Below are 14,554 nucleotides of genomic sequence, written 5' to 3' on the forward strand. Positions count from 1 at the left end.
AATGGAAAATGTTAGGAGTTGCTTAATATTGTTCCTTTCTAATACCTTGAATTAATTATTGATTTTGTATAGAAAGATTAAAGATGAGATTAAAAAGAAACTTGATTAAAAGTGGACAAAAGTTCTGAATAGACATGCTCTCCTTAAAGCCCTGAAAATTTCCAGTGGGTTTACAAAGTTCTTTAATACCACTTCTATGCTGGTTTAATTCTTTTCCAGCAGAAGTCATTAGAGAAATGTAATTCAAAATTACTATGATACTACTTCATAATTATTGTAACTTTTATCAAAAAATCAAAGGAATCGGGTGTGGTGGTAAAGGCTTTTAATTCCAAGCATATAGGAGGTTGGATTTAAGTCTAAGGCCAGTCTTGCGTACTGAAGAGAATAAAAACCTGCCCTTTATTACCTTATAATAAAGGTAATAATGCTGAGAGTGTGGAGAAAAGGAAATTTTCTACACATTTCAACAAAATGCAGGTTAGTATTCTCCTTGTAGAAAGTAATATGCAGCTTTCTAAAAACTTCAAAGTTGAAATATCATCTGCCCCACCAATCATGTGATTATTTCTCTATGAGTAACTCAAATATATCTGCAGTTCATTGTACTCATCATTCGCAGCAACAGCCAAGATATAAATCGAAGTTCAGTGTTCAACTACAGACTAATAAAGCAACTGTGGTACATGCACAAATATCTTTTTCTGTTTCATCCTTAAAATAGCAAGAGACTTCTCCCATTAGCCACAAATTACAATGACCTGAAAGATGTATTCTAAATTAAGAAAAATATTGTCTTCTGATCTTTGTAAACACACACACACGCACACAGAAACACACAAACACACACACACACACACACACACACACACACACACACACACACACACACACAAACCAACATCAAACATTAAGAGAGAAATTTTTTAAAAGTAAAACAACGTGGAATTGCTGGGGCATTTAGGTCACAATGTAGAAGATAGTAGATATACAGGATGAACCGGTATAGAGTTGTAATGTACAACATGAGGATACAGGGGACAACACTGGCCTTACATGGTTTCCCTTATTTGCAATATCTAGTATATGTCTGAGTCAAGCAGGAAAAGTCAGATAAGGTGATGTTAGGGAAATGAACCCTACGATATGTATTCAATTTTTTTTCTTTCATGCGATTGTTTCTAACACATTTATAAGACTAGTTATTTGTTGCTTTGTATGTCCCTCCCCCACAGTATAACCCCTGCTTTCACTGTATTTGATGTCGGTATAATTTGTGGAGGAGAAGGGGAAAAACAAATCGTTTAAATATTGATACAGGTGGACCAATTGCAACAATGAAATATACAAGTCGTTATGTCGAAAACAAACTTTACAATTTTGGTGGGGGGGGAGGAAAGGGGGAGGTTTAGGTGGGGGGCGGGGGGAGGTTCAGAAGGGATAGGAAGGAGAAACAAAGGAGGAGGCTACAATCCTTGTTAAGAAATGTACTCATTATCTTGTCCATGTAATTGTAACCCCTCTGTACAGTATTTTCACACACAAAAAAAATAGAATGAAGCTAAGTAAGTAGGAGTTGTTCTTCTGAGTAGGGGTTGCTCTTTTTGTTGTGCTTCCTTCAGTAATGGATAAGATGAACATAATTCTTTAAATATACCTGCCTGTTTGCAGAAATAATAACAAACACTATACCAATAATGTTGCATGCTCAATATAGAACAAAATGTCAAATTAAAATACATGATATTATCCTTGGTGTAAACTAATTATTGCAAATAATGGAAACCATGGGACCTATGTTTCTTTGTCCAGTTTACTTCACTTAATATGATTTTTTCAAAGATCTTCCATTTCCTTAAAAATGAAATGGTGCCTTTCTTTCTGATGAAAACATAGTATTGCATGTACGTATATCTCTCTGTTGTGTGTGTGTGTGTATGTGTGTGTGTGTTTCACTTTCTTGATCCATTCATTTACTGAGGGGCATCGGGGTTTATTCCATATCTTAACTAGGGTAAATACTACTGTGATAAAACATAATTGAGCTGGTAGCTTTAGTGTGGCCTTGTTTGTGGTCACTAGGGTAAATGCCCAGAAGTGGGATTACTGGGTAATAGGGGAACATTATTGTGTACATCAAGGATAATATTAATAGTTGAGCAGAATAGCTCAATAGCTATGTACATATGACTCTATAAGGTGATTCAAAGTTAAATCAACACTTGTTGATTTAACTTTTTGTTGTTCTTAATATACTACGTGATTTGTTTTTATCCTTTTGTGTTTTCCACACCTATAGTTCATCGACTGAAGACACTGTATTTTAATCTGATGCCCGGGAATTGTAAATATGTTGTTCTGAACTTAGAAATGGAAAGAGAAAAAACAAAATGGTGAGACAAAGGACAAAGGAGTAACCTATGCAACTGTGATACTCACAAGACAATATGTTGGAAATAATCTTGGGGGGACGTTGGGAGAGAAGAGGGAAAAATTGGAGAAGGGGTAACAAGTTAGAAAAGAAATGAATTCCTTACCTTACTTGTGTAAGTATAACCCCTCTGTACTTTTCCTTAACAATAGAATTTAAATAAAAAATAAAATCTAAGAGAGCAGCAATACAGGAGATAGCAGAGGGGGGAAATACTGCAGTATAGTGCAGTAAAGCAGCTGTGGAGACCAGAAATTTTACTTTTACATAGGAAGTAATAAACTAGCACACAGATTTTCAGCCTCATGTCAGTCATTAAAAAGGGGAAACAAAATGCACAATCAGCAAACCAATAGAGATAAAATAGAAAACTAAGCAAGTTGAATGCATGACTTGGACCAAGAATAACAAATGACACAATTAGGTAACAAATAACAAGCTGGTAAGTTTAAAAAATATTACCCATAATTCTATTAAATGTTGTGTACATCACAATTTGTTAGCACTATAATTCAAATCACAGTTAAATAATACATCATTATTATAATGTTGTTTATTTTTGATTTCTTAATATTGAATGTTTAATATAAAATTTTAATTTTAGCAGCTATAGAAAAGAAGAAAGTGAAATTAATTTTAATGATATATTTCATGAATTGTAAAATTGAGAAACAGTAGAATTTAAAGAAATAATTTATCATTATTATTTTATTTCTGTGAATTAATGTAATAATTCAAAGTGTATTCTACACTTAACACTCATCTTAACATCAAATAATAAATTATTTCACATGACTTGGTTTTAGGTGGAAGGATTTAGCACTGTGGTAAAATTCATACCACACAATACACGAGGGAATGTCCTCTCTCATCCAGTTTAAGTTGTGGAAATTTGATTTCTACATGAATGTCAAATTCATGTCTAGGTGACATATATACAAGTATATAGAATTATATGCATGAGGAGTACTTCAGATGATACTTAAAAGTCATATTCATTAATTAAATTTTTATTATTTTGTACCAAATAAATATTTATAGAGAGACTGAATTTCTGAGTAGATGATGGTGTATGTGGGCCAGATTATGCACATTGAGGCTTATATTATATTCCTGATATTGTTTCTACAGTTAGATTTAATTTTCCATAACTGGGTTAAGTTATTATATTGGATATATGAAAGTAATTTTTTGTCATTAATCCTTTGCCAGTTGTCTAATACTAATATAATCTATCCATGTGTTAGAAGTATTGGAAATAACAACAGATGTAAGCAAGATAAATCAGTCTGAGGTAGAAAAGAATTTTCACCTTTATTTTGATAGCTGGTCCTCTTTTACACTACAGAATATTCTTGGGAAAATGTGCTCCATGCTGGCCACAACTGCAGAATATTATGGTTTGATCTATCAAAAGAGAAGGAAGGATGGGGAACCTCCCTTCCAAAAGTCTGCTCCCAGAGATGTGATCTGCTTTATGGTGGTTACTTGAAAATGAACATTTTTCACAGTCAACCTTGAAAAGCCATCTTGATAGACCATTTCTGTAAGTGGATTACTACAGACTTGTTCATGGCTTTGTAAAGATGCCACATTTCCTCATTTTGAGACAATTTAACAGGAATTTAGTCACCTGTTTTTGTATCTTTCAGGGAAAAACCAAATGACCCTAAGCCAGGGAATCACTGGGGCCCAGAAAAGCTACTACCTTGAATAGTAATCCTAGACCTCTAAAACAAAACACACACGCGCGCGCGCACACACACACACACACACACACACACACAAATCAAACAATCGAACAAACAAAAAAATCCAGTTAGTACAGCCAGTCAGGGCTGCTATGAAAGCCTACTTGAAGTCAGGCAAAAAAAGAGAAGCTGAGAGTTATTTAGCTGATAACCAATATATTTTTTATGAGGTAGACTGAAATGAGACCCCAGAGAGAGGGTCAGGAAGACTGATCAGAGAGACTAAAATTGGCCACACAAATGTTGGAAAATAAAATTCTTTGCAGAACAAATAAATCATAGTAAGCCTGTGCATATAAGAACAAGACAGCAGACCAAATTCCAGAAATGCACATTTTCTTAGAGGTCAGCTTAATGAATTAGCAATGGAAATATTTGAATTCTTAAATATTTGACCACATGTGGAAGAAGGCTGAAGAGAAAGAAAATGCCATCATTCTGTTAGGAGGTCCAACATCACATTAGGAAATAATCAAGCACAGATTTGTAATAAAAAGAGTAAATAATTATTCCAAATGAGGGCTTCATTTGTTTTGATCTAACAGTTCTTGATTTAGGTGCTAGCAATTACCATACAATTGATCCAGTCCCACAGCTGAGTTAATACTGACCGCATTATTCCCACATGAAGGAACAGAGAAAATTTACAAATGTCTGATGAAATGAGTAGAGAGTGAAATGTTCTAATAATTATATCTGAAGTTTAGAAACAGGTGATGAGGTGGATTTTCTTTTCTAAAAATCCCTCATTTTTAGCCTAGTGCCAGTGGCTCACAGCTGTAATCCTACCTACTCAGGAAGCTAAGGTCTGAGGACAGCTGTTCAAAGCCAACCTGGGCAGGAAAGTTCCTGAGACTCTTATCTCTATTTAATCACCAGAAAACCAGAAGTGGCACTGTGGTTCAAGAGGTGGAGCACTCACCTTGACTTGAAGAGCTTAGGGACAGTGTCCAAGCACATACTTCAAGCCCCTCAACCAACAACAAAAATCTCCCTTTTCTTGGATCTTTTCCTAACATTCAACAAAGAAGCCATTTTATTAAGCACTACATTTAAGTCCTATTCTAGCTACTGCAAATAGAATGATTTGGTATCCTATGACAAATGGTTCATATTTGTGGAAACAATTACCGGCAGTGGTAACTTTTTTTCCAGTCCTTGAACTCTGGGCCTGGGCCCTGAACATGGTTATGCTGGCAGCTTTCATTTGAGCTTGTTTGTTATTTATTGGATTACTGCCAATGAGGGTAATTACTGGGTGTAAAGGAAGATATATGTTTAGTCTTTTCAGGAAACTCCGTACTGCATTCCACAGTGGTTGAACAAGTTTAGTTTCCCACCAACAGTGTAATAGAGTTCCCAATTGGTTACATCCATGCCAGCATTTTCTATTGCTAGTTTTCTTGATAATGGGCATTCTAATTGGGATGAGGTAGAATCTGTCTTGTTTGCTTGTAGATTTGTGGGCACCTTCTAGATACCATGAATGAATCCATGAAATCTGTATTGCTCAGAGTCTGCATTCCTTTCTCTTTTCTCTTAGTATAATTTTCCCAAGCCTTTCATTTTCCTTAATATTGGTGAAAAGTCATCCTTTCTGATGGGTGAATAGAATTCCAGTGTGTGTGTGTGTGTGTGTGTGTGTGTGTGTGTGTGTGTGTGTGTGTGTGTGTGTGTGTGTGTTTGTGTGTGTAAGATGATTATAGGCCCATGAGTTCATTTCTATGTGTTATGTTTCATGTGTACTTTTGTAATTCCATATTAAATTTGGATTGCTTTCTTTACTGCATTGAAGAATATTTTTAGGATTTTGATGAGTATCGCATGGTCAATTGTTTGGGGCAATATTGCAGTTTTTGACACTTTAATTCTTCCACCCAAGAACATTGAAAGATTTTCCATATCCTTAAATCTCCTTCAATTTCCCTTTTTAGATTTTAATGTTTTCACAGTAGAGTTCCTTCACATTTTTAGTTAAATTAATTAACTCCTAGTTTTGCTGTTGTTATTTTTTTGTTTAGATTAGATTAGATTTTGAGGGTAATACATATGAGGTTGTATTTTGGATTTCAGGTTGGTTCTTCCCATTGTTGGTAACACAGAAAAACTACCGATTCTTGGTGGGTTTTATACCGTGCTACATACCTGAAGGTTAGCATCATCTTTCCTAACTTCAGGGAGGAAGCTATAAGGACTTTTAATTCAGGATCATTTCATCTGTAAAAAGGGATAGTTTTACTTCTTCCCCATTTGTATCCCCCTTTTTTTTTCTCTTTCTAATTGCTCTTGCTAGAAAGTCCGCTACCATTTTGAAGAGTAGTAGAGAGTGGACATCCTTGTCTCATTCATGATTTTAATGTCTTAATGCTTCCACCGTTAGGTAAATGCTAATTATCTCTATCATAACCATACTCTGTATTAGATTGAGGAGTGTTCCATGCATTCCTAGCTTCTCAGACTTTTTTAATCATAGAAGGGTATTGGAGGTTTTTAAAAGCTATTTCTATATCCATATAGGTGATCATGTGTTTCTCACCCCTGCTTCTGCTGACGGTTTGTGCTATGGTTATTGACAAGAATATTGAATCAAATTGTATCCTAGGATGAATCCTATTTGATCATACCATATGGCTTTTTTGTTAGTTACTGAAATTGGCTGATGAGAATTTTATTAAGAAGTTCTGTAGTAATGCTTATCAAAGAGTTCTCTTTCTTTGGTGAGTCCTTATGTGATTTAGGGAAGTGTCTAATCCTATCTTCATAGAATGTGTTTGATAATTCCATTTCCCTATCCATTCTATTGAAGAGTTAGACCTGCGTATTGTAAGTTCTTTGCAGGCCTTAATTTCATGATAAATTCATTGAGTCCTAGCCTTTTCTGGAATGGGAAGTGGTTTATTGACATTTAGTTTTCATTAATTCTTATGTTTTACTTCTTGCTTCAGATTCAGTATAGGAAAGCATCAATTTCTTCAGGGTTCTCCAGATTATTGGCATAAGGTTTTCAAAGTACTCTCTTATAACATTCTCAATTTTGCTTATATCTGTTGTGTTGTCTCATTTTTGTCTCTAATTTTCTCTATTTGAGTTAGTCCTCTTATTTTTTTATTATGAAAGTGATATACAGAGGGGTCGTTACAGTTACATAAGTAATGAATACATTTTTTTAAGTGTTAACCCTTCCCCATTTTTTCCTGCTTCTCCCAACCCTGACATCCCACTCCCCCAAAGTTGTAAAGTTCATTTCTAACATAGTGTTAGAATCAGGTTAACATGTATAAGACAAAGGGTACAGAAATAAAAAACAGTGAGTACAAGGAATTACCCAAAAGGTAAAAACTAAATAGAAATAACCAAAAACAGCTCACTATACAATCATCTTGTATCCATTTCTTGAAGCTCATTTCGATAAGCATCATTTTATATGGTAATATGCATATTGCTTTTGAGCTATTGTGACTATTGTAGACATATTCTAGTGTTTCCAAAGAATTGAAATCAGTGGCCTATGATTCTTTGGGTCTTGCTTGTTTGACTTATTATATTTTCGAAGTGATTCCATTTTCTTACAAATGGGGCAATGCCATTCATTCTGATGGAAGCATAGAGTTTTGTTGTGAACGTATATGACATTTTCTTGATCCCTCATTGCTGGCTCATAGGGGAGCTCAATTGAAGAACTTCCATACATCTTTACAGAGTATTTGAACAAGTTTACATTTCCACCAATACTGTAGTAATGTTCCTTTTTGGCCACATCCCCACCAGCCCAGCATCTGTTATTTTTAGTTCTCTTCATAATGGTAACTCTAACTGGGGTGAGGTGGAAGCCCAATGTTGCTTTGATTCGCACTTCTTTTATGGCCAGAAATGTTGCATATTTCTTCATGCGTCTATTGGCCATGCATATTTCTTCTTCAGAGAAGTCTCTCTTTACATCTTTAGCCCACTTATTAAGAGAGTTGTTATTTCTTTGAGGATTTGTTTTTATTTGGGGGGAGTTAACTTTTGGGGCTCTAAATATATTTGAGATATGAGGCCATAGTGTGTTGCAGAGCAAGTAAAGATCTCCCAATCTGCTGGATTTTTTATTTACTTATCTATATAAATTCTCTTCTTAGTCAGATTTGGTATGGTTGTGTCAAGTCTGTTAATTTATTTAAAAAACCAACTCTTTTTTAAAATTCTTTCTATGTTTTATTTTGTCTTTATTTATTTATTTCTGATTTTTTAAAACTTGTTTCTGTCTACTGCTTTGGGTTAGGGCTTGCTCCTGTTTTCAAGGAGTTTGAGGTACATAATTAAAATATTTGTTTGAGATTTCCCCAATTGCTTGATGTAGGCACTCAGAGCTATAAATTTTCCTCTAAGTACTGCATTTCCTGTGTCCCAGAGAAGCTAGTATTTTGTGTGTTCATTTTTGTTAAATTCCAGAAACTTTCAGTTGTTTTCTAATCCCTTCAGTGTCCCACTGGTCATTCAGCAACGTGTTATTCAGTCTTCATGGGTTTGAAAATGTTTTGTTTTTTTTTTTGCTTTAGCTGTTTAATTCTAAGTTTATTGTGTTACATTCTGACAAGATATGGGAATTCAATTAATTTTTCTTTCAATTTGGACAGAATTCTGAGTGACATAGGATATGTTCTATTTTGGAGAATCTTCCATGAGCTGCTGTGAAGAATGTATATTCTGACAATGAATGTATATTCCGTAGATGTCTGTTTGGGCTAGGTGGTCAATGTAGTTATTTAGGTCTGAAGTTTCTTGGTTGAGTTTCTCCTGGACAGTTCATTCATGGATGACAATGATGTGTTGAGATGTGTTTTCAGGTTAAGTAGTATTTGGTTGATGATGTGGAGTGCTCCAGGATTCAGGGCATTGATATTTAGACTTGTTATATCCTCCTAATTGAGCGTTGTCTTTATCAATATGTAATGTCTCTTTGTACTAATTTTAATTTAATTCTGTTTTATCTTATGTTAGTAATTGTACTGCAGCCTGTTTATGGTGTCCATTTGCTTGAAAATATATCTTCCAGCCTTTCAGTTTGAGTATGTGTTTGTTTTTGTCAATAAAATATGTCACTTGTAGATGCTAGATGGATGCGATTTGTTTTTTGATACTACTATTTAATCTATGTCTTCTATTTGGAAATTTAAGTCCATTGATGTACAGAGTTAAGACTGAGAATTTCCTGATAGTCCTGCTATGTTATACATCTGCTGTTAGGAGCTGTGCTTCATCTACTTTTAATATATTTACTTTGTTCTTTGATAAGGAGCATTTTACATAATCAGTTCCTGTTCTTCTTGATCTTCTCTATGTAGGATATATTTGATTAACTTCTATCCTGCTGATTTGGTGGAGATACATTGTTTTAAGTTGCTTTGTAATGAAATATTTTTATATTTCCTTTAAATGTTAAGGAGTTTGGCTTGGGACCGTATTAATGATTGGTAGTTATTTACATTTAATGTTTGTCGTATATCATGCCAGGGTCTCCTTTTTGCCATATCAGCTAAAAATCTGCATTTAATCTGACTGTATATTCTTTATAAATAATCAGTCTTTTCTCTGTAGCAGCTTTAAAAATTCTTTCCTTGATCCTTAATGATCCTCTAATGGATTTTGATGTAGTGGTTGATTGTTCAGTTCTAGAATTCTCTGTTTGGTGTTTTAAAGGTTTCTCTTTTCTGAATGAGCCTATCTCTTTGGATATTTGACATGTTCTCTGCTATATTTCTGTAATATGTTTCCCATCCATTTAGTTTCCTGCTCTTCTCCTTCTTGATACCTATCTTGATTTCTAAATGAGTCTTGTACTTCTGTAAATATCATATCTTATTTCTTGTATTTGTTCTAAATGATAATTTCCTCTTTCCTGTTAAACCTATTCTGTCTTTGACCCAGAGATTATCTTATATGTCATTTATTTGCTGTGGAGACTTTCTATTTTGTTTTCAATTTCCCTGTCTTCTAATTGGCCCTTTTTTAGGGCTTCTATCTCTTTATTAAAGATTTGCTTTAGGTATTGTATGGAATTTCTGTACATTTTTTATTTGGTTGAGTGGGTTGCAAAGGTTGTTTTCTTAGCTTTGCCTTCTCTCATATCTTTTAACTAGGCATCCATTTTTTCCTTGGACTCCCTTTACTTCTCAGAATTTATTTATCTTTGTTTCTTATCTCCACGAATTATTTTGCTAATCTTTGTTTGGTCTTATCTTGTTCACAAATTTCCTTGTAGAGGTTTTCTCAATTTTCATTAATCACATTTTCAGCAGCATTTGTAATGTATTTTGATATATCTTCTAGGTCCTTGATTGTCTGTTCTAATGGCTGGTTATTTACTGTGTGAATTGAAGTACCTTGACATAATTTTTCTTGTATTTTTTTCTGATTGGTTGTGTCCATTTGGAGGTTTTCTCTTGGGGAAACTATGATGTTAATTATAGACTCTCTATGTTTTTGGTTGATTTGCCAGGTGTTGGTTTGGTTTTCTGTTTTGATTTGTTTTTCTGGAATTAGGTTTTTTCTATACAATTAAGTGCAGAGTATAAATCAGTTATGGTGAGATGTTGTGATGTTAATACTTATGGTTCCAGTGACAGTTCGGACTGTCCAATGGTATGTTGAATAGCTCTGTGTATGGATGTGGCTTTCTCTGATTCACACTTCTGTTTCTACTTTTTTTCCACGTGGCCCTTTTATTTCTACATTGCAGATGAGCTTTTGAATATGTTGGTCAATACAGTCACAGTAGTCACCTGCCTGGCTGGCCAGGTTTTCATAGATTTCTGTTTTCTAGTGAAGATAGTATAAAATCATCTTATGAATTTTATGTCTATAATTATATTTATAATTACAGCTGTATATCTATAATTATAGTTGTCTTGGTGTGACCCTCTAGAAGTGGAGTACCGGCCAGGACTCTGTTTCATTAGAGAGAGCTAGGGAAATTTTCTGTTGTTATTCTGCCATTGTTTTTCCTCTTCCTCAGATTTATTTTATATATTGTTGATTTTTTCACATAATTTAGGATTTGTGATGGTTGTATCAGGTTATTTTTGTTTTTCTGCTTGTGTTATTTTGAAGTAGTTATTTCAGGCTTCTATGAAGAGACAGAAATATTTGTTATTACATTGAGAGAAATCGAGAAGACATTTTAACTTATTTGCTACAAGTAAATAAATATTAAGCAAAGCTAATGAAAATAATCACTTCTTACTCTACAGAGGACGAGTATAGTACTCACGAATATCTTGGAGGAAAAGACTTTACACTCATTACAATTGATGCCTTACATTGAAATTACTGGCTAAACATTATTCTTCAGAAAGTCAAAAGCTCCATTTCTTTCATTTTAATATTATAAAATCATATTACCTGCATGTTGAATTGTTTTCCTCTGCTATTTTCAATTCCATTCTTCATCCATTACACATCTTTGAATGACCAATTCCTTCAAATACCTATATTTCTTATATTGTGTTATAAATCTCAGTAATATTAATACGAATTTATCTCTGAGCCTCATCTTGAGCTACATTTATATGTAATTTATGCAGTCTCAAGCAAGAAACCTATTTTACTCTATTTTATGTTTTAATCAATAAATGCATTCTCTTTAGAAATATGTTCTCATCTTTTATATTGCTCCAGTAAACATCATATGTCTAGTACTTTTAATGAAATATAAGGTTTGGAACTGGAAACCACCACCCCCCCATTATCACTTTAACGTAACCCCCTGGAGACTATTTTACATATAAATACATAAAAGTGCAATGCACATGTTTATATATAAATAATATAATGTTTAAGACAATTAGACACAAGGACTACCACATCATTTCTCAATTGACTTAAAGGCACCAAATCATTGTGTTCATGAATATCACTATTATTAGAAAATGACTAGTCAATACAAAGTTTATATTATATTTGAAGTTTACAAAATGAAAATTACACCCAGATTTGCTGTCAATATCCTGTTTCCAGGAATACATTTTTTCAGCAAACAGGGAAATAAAAATAAGGGTTTGACACAGAATGTAAGATGTAGAAGTAGACTGTCTTTCCTTAAGATGATAAGTACCTGCAAATCATGTGATATATTCAAAGATACTATAAAAATTCATAAGAGGATGTATGATCAGAAATGATAGGTAAGAAAAGTAACTAGAAAACTGTGTATGTAAATTGAGCTTTCAATATAAGATGGCAAGTTTTCAATATATGGGCCTATAGAAGGTGATTCTGTATTTCTAACTCACATACAATATTCTGCATTTTTCCACATACTCCCGTTCTCTTACCTCAGTTCCTGATCAATATTCTTCTATTTCATGATGTCAATTCCCACTAAAATAACAAGGTGGATTTTTTTTGGTCTCTAGATCCAATATATTTTAGTATTTTGGAATAGTATGAGTTCATGGAGTTTGACTTGAATGTCAAGATTGTAGATATTGTATTCAGGTTACTGTTAATTGGCCTGAAGCACACAAAGACACACAGTATACTAAAAAGAAGGGACTTGATCTCAGGGAAACATACAGGTCCAGGTAAGATCCTGAAGCAAAGAAAAATCAATGGAGCAAACACCAATCAACTATAAGTACAAAGGAATGGAACTGATCTCTGATGTTTCTGGGTGGCAGCTGTGTGTGTTTGCATGTGTGTGTGTGTTTGTGTGTGTGTGTGTGGAGAGAGAGAGAGTTAGAGAGAGAGAAAGAATTTTAGTGTGGCTTCCATATTTATAGTCCATAGAGCAATACTTATTAGGGAGGAGGTGCTCATATCAGAGCTCTGATATCATTGTCTTCATTTTTTTACTACGAAAAACGCTTGCTTAATCTCTAATTAAATAGGGAAAATAAACTAACATCTAACGCGATTGTTTTGACAATTTATTAGTATATTGAAGGCGAAAGGGAGCAATTGGAGATCAGTTTAACCTTTCTCCTCGCAGTTGAATATTACACAGCAATAGATGTGATTTCAGGAGTCTCTTGCAATGTACTGACAGCTGAATTATTAATATGCTTAATAATATGAAACATATGATGGAGAAATAGATCAGCCAGCAAGCACAAAGTACTAGTGATAAGACCGAACTTTTGAGCAGGTTGTCACATCTTTTAGGAATGTAATTCGTTCATATGAACTTCAAATTTTGTGGCTTTCCCTGTGTGATTAAATGGTAGGAAAGTACTGTAGGAAAATACTCTACTGTTCAGCCAAGTAGAAAATGCTCATGATCCCATCCTCATGTTACAAATTTCCATTCCATACCGACTCTATTTTAGAGTGCTTTCATTTAATATACTGCAGCACCTCATCCTTCCCTGTGGGAGACAGGAAAAAAGATAATTTTGTTTGAATATTAAATTACATAAATTAGTGGGTACAGGCATGATTTGTAAAATTATAGAAGTTTGTAATAAATGTAAGTAGGGAACATGTCACAAACAAAAAATATAATTAAAATCACATGACAAGACTAGAAGTCACAGCATTTTGTGCAAGGAAACATACATTAGATTAGTTCCAGAATTTCTAATTTGAGATAAATTATATATTAAAGCATAATTCCCTTTACCTAAGGATTGAAACATTTTATTGAAAAATATATTTCTTAGAGATATTTCTGCTTCATAATTTTAGGGATACAGGTGAAACCATTGCAACAATAAGATGGACAAGTCAGTATGTTGAAAAACGAACTTTACAACTTTGGCCTGGTGGGGGGTGGAGATGGGAAGGTATGGGAAGGGAAAACAAAAGAGGAGGCAACAATGCTTGATAAGAAATGTACTAATTACCTTGCCCTTGTAATTGTAACCCCTCTGTACGGTATTTTCACAATAAAAAAAAAGAAAATAATTTTAAGAAAAACATAATCCCAAAGTAATAATTTTTCGTATTATTTTCCTATTTCCATGTGATTTACCTCCAAATTAGAAATCCAGATATATGATTTAATTTAGTTTAACCGAAACTATTATTGAGTATAAGGTTCTTATACTCTCTACATTCGTCACACTAACATCATCAAATATGGTGATTTTGAAATGATTAGTCTCTTTGTGAACTATGTTAACATTATTTACAATGTGAGTGAAATGTTTAAAAATAGTATTTATTTTAGTTTAATTACTCTGAAGAGACAAGAACTGATATAATAAAAGGCTAAAAATGATTAGATTTTAAATTGAGAATTTAAGAAATGTTTTTGACCACACTTGTTACTGGAGCCTTCACAACACCCTCATGAGATAATTTATACTGATGAAGCAAAAATCCTAGAGCTTAGACACTTACAAATACAAAAATTATGTCATTCTGAAAATTTAGATCACATATTAAACAG

Source organism: Dipodomys spectabilis, unplaced genomic scaffold (assembly GCF_019054845.1).
Source record: "Dipodomys spectabilis isolate Male_0828 unplaced genomic scaffold, ASM1905484v1 ptg000307l, whole genome shotgun sequence".
Lineage (NCBI taxonomy): Eukaryota > Metazoa > Chordata > Mammalia > Rodentia > Heteromyidae > Dipodomys > Dipodomys spectabilis.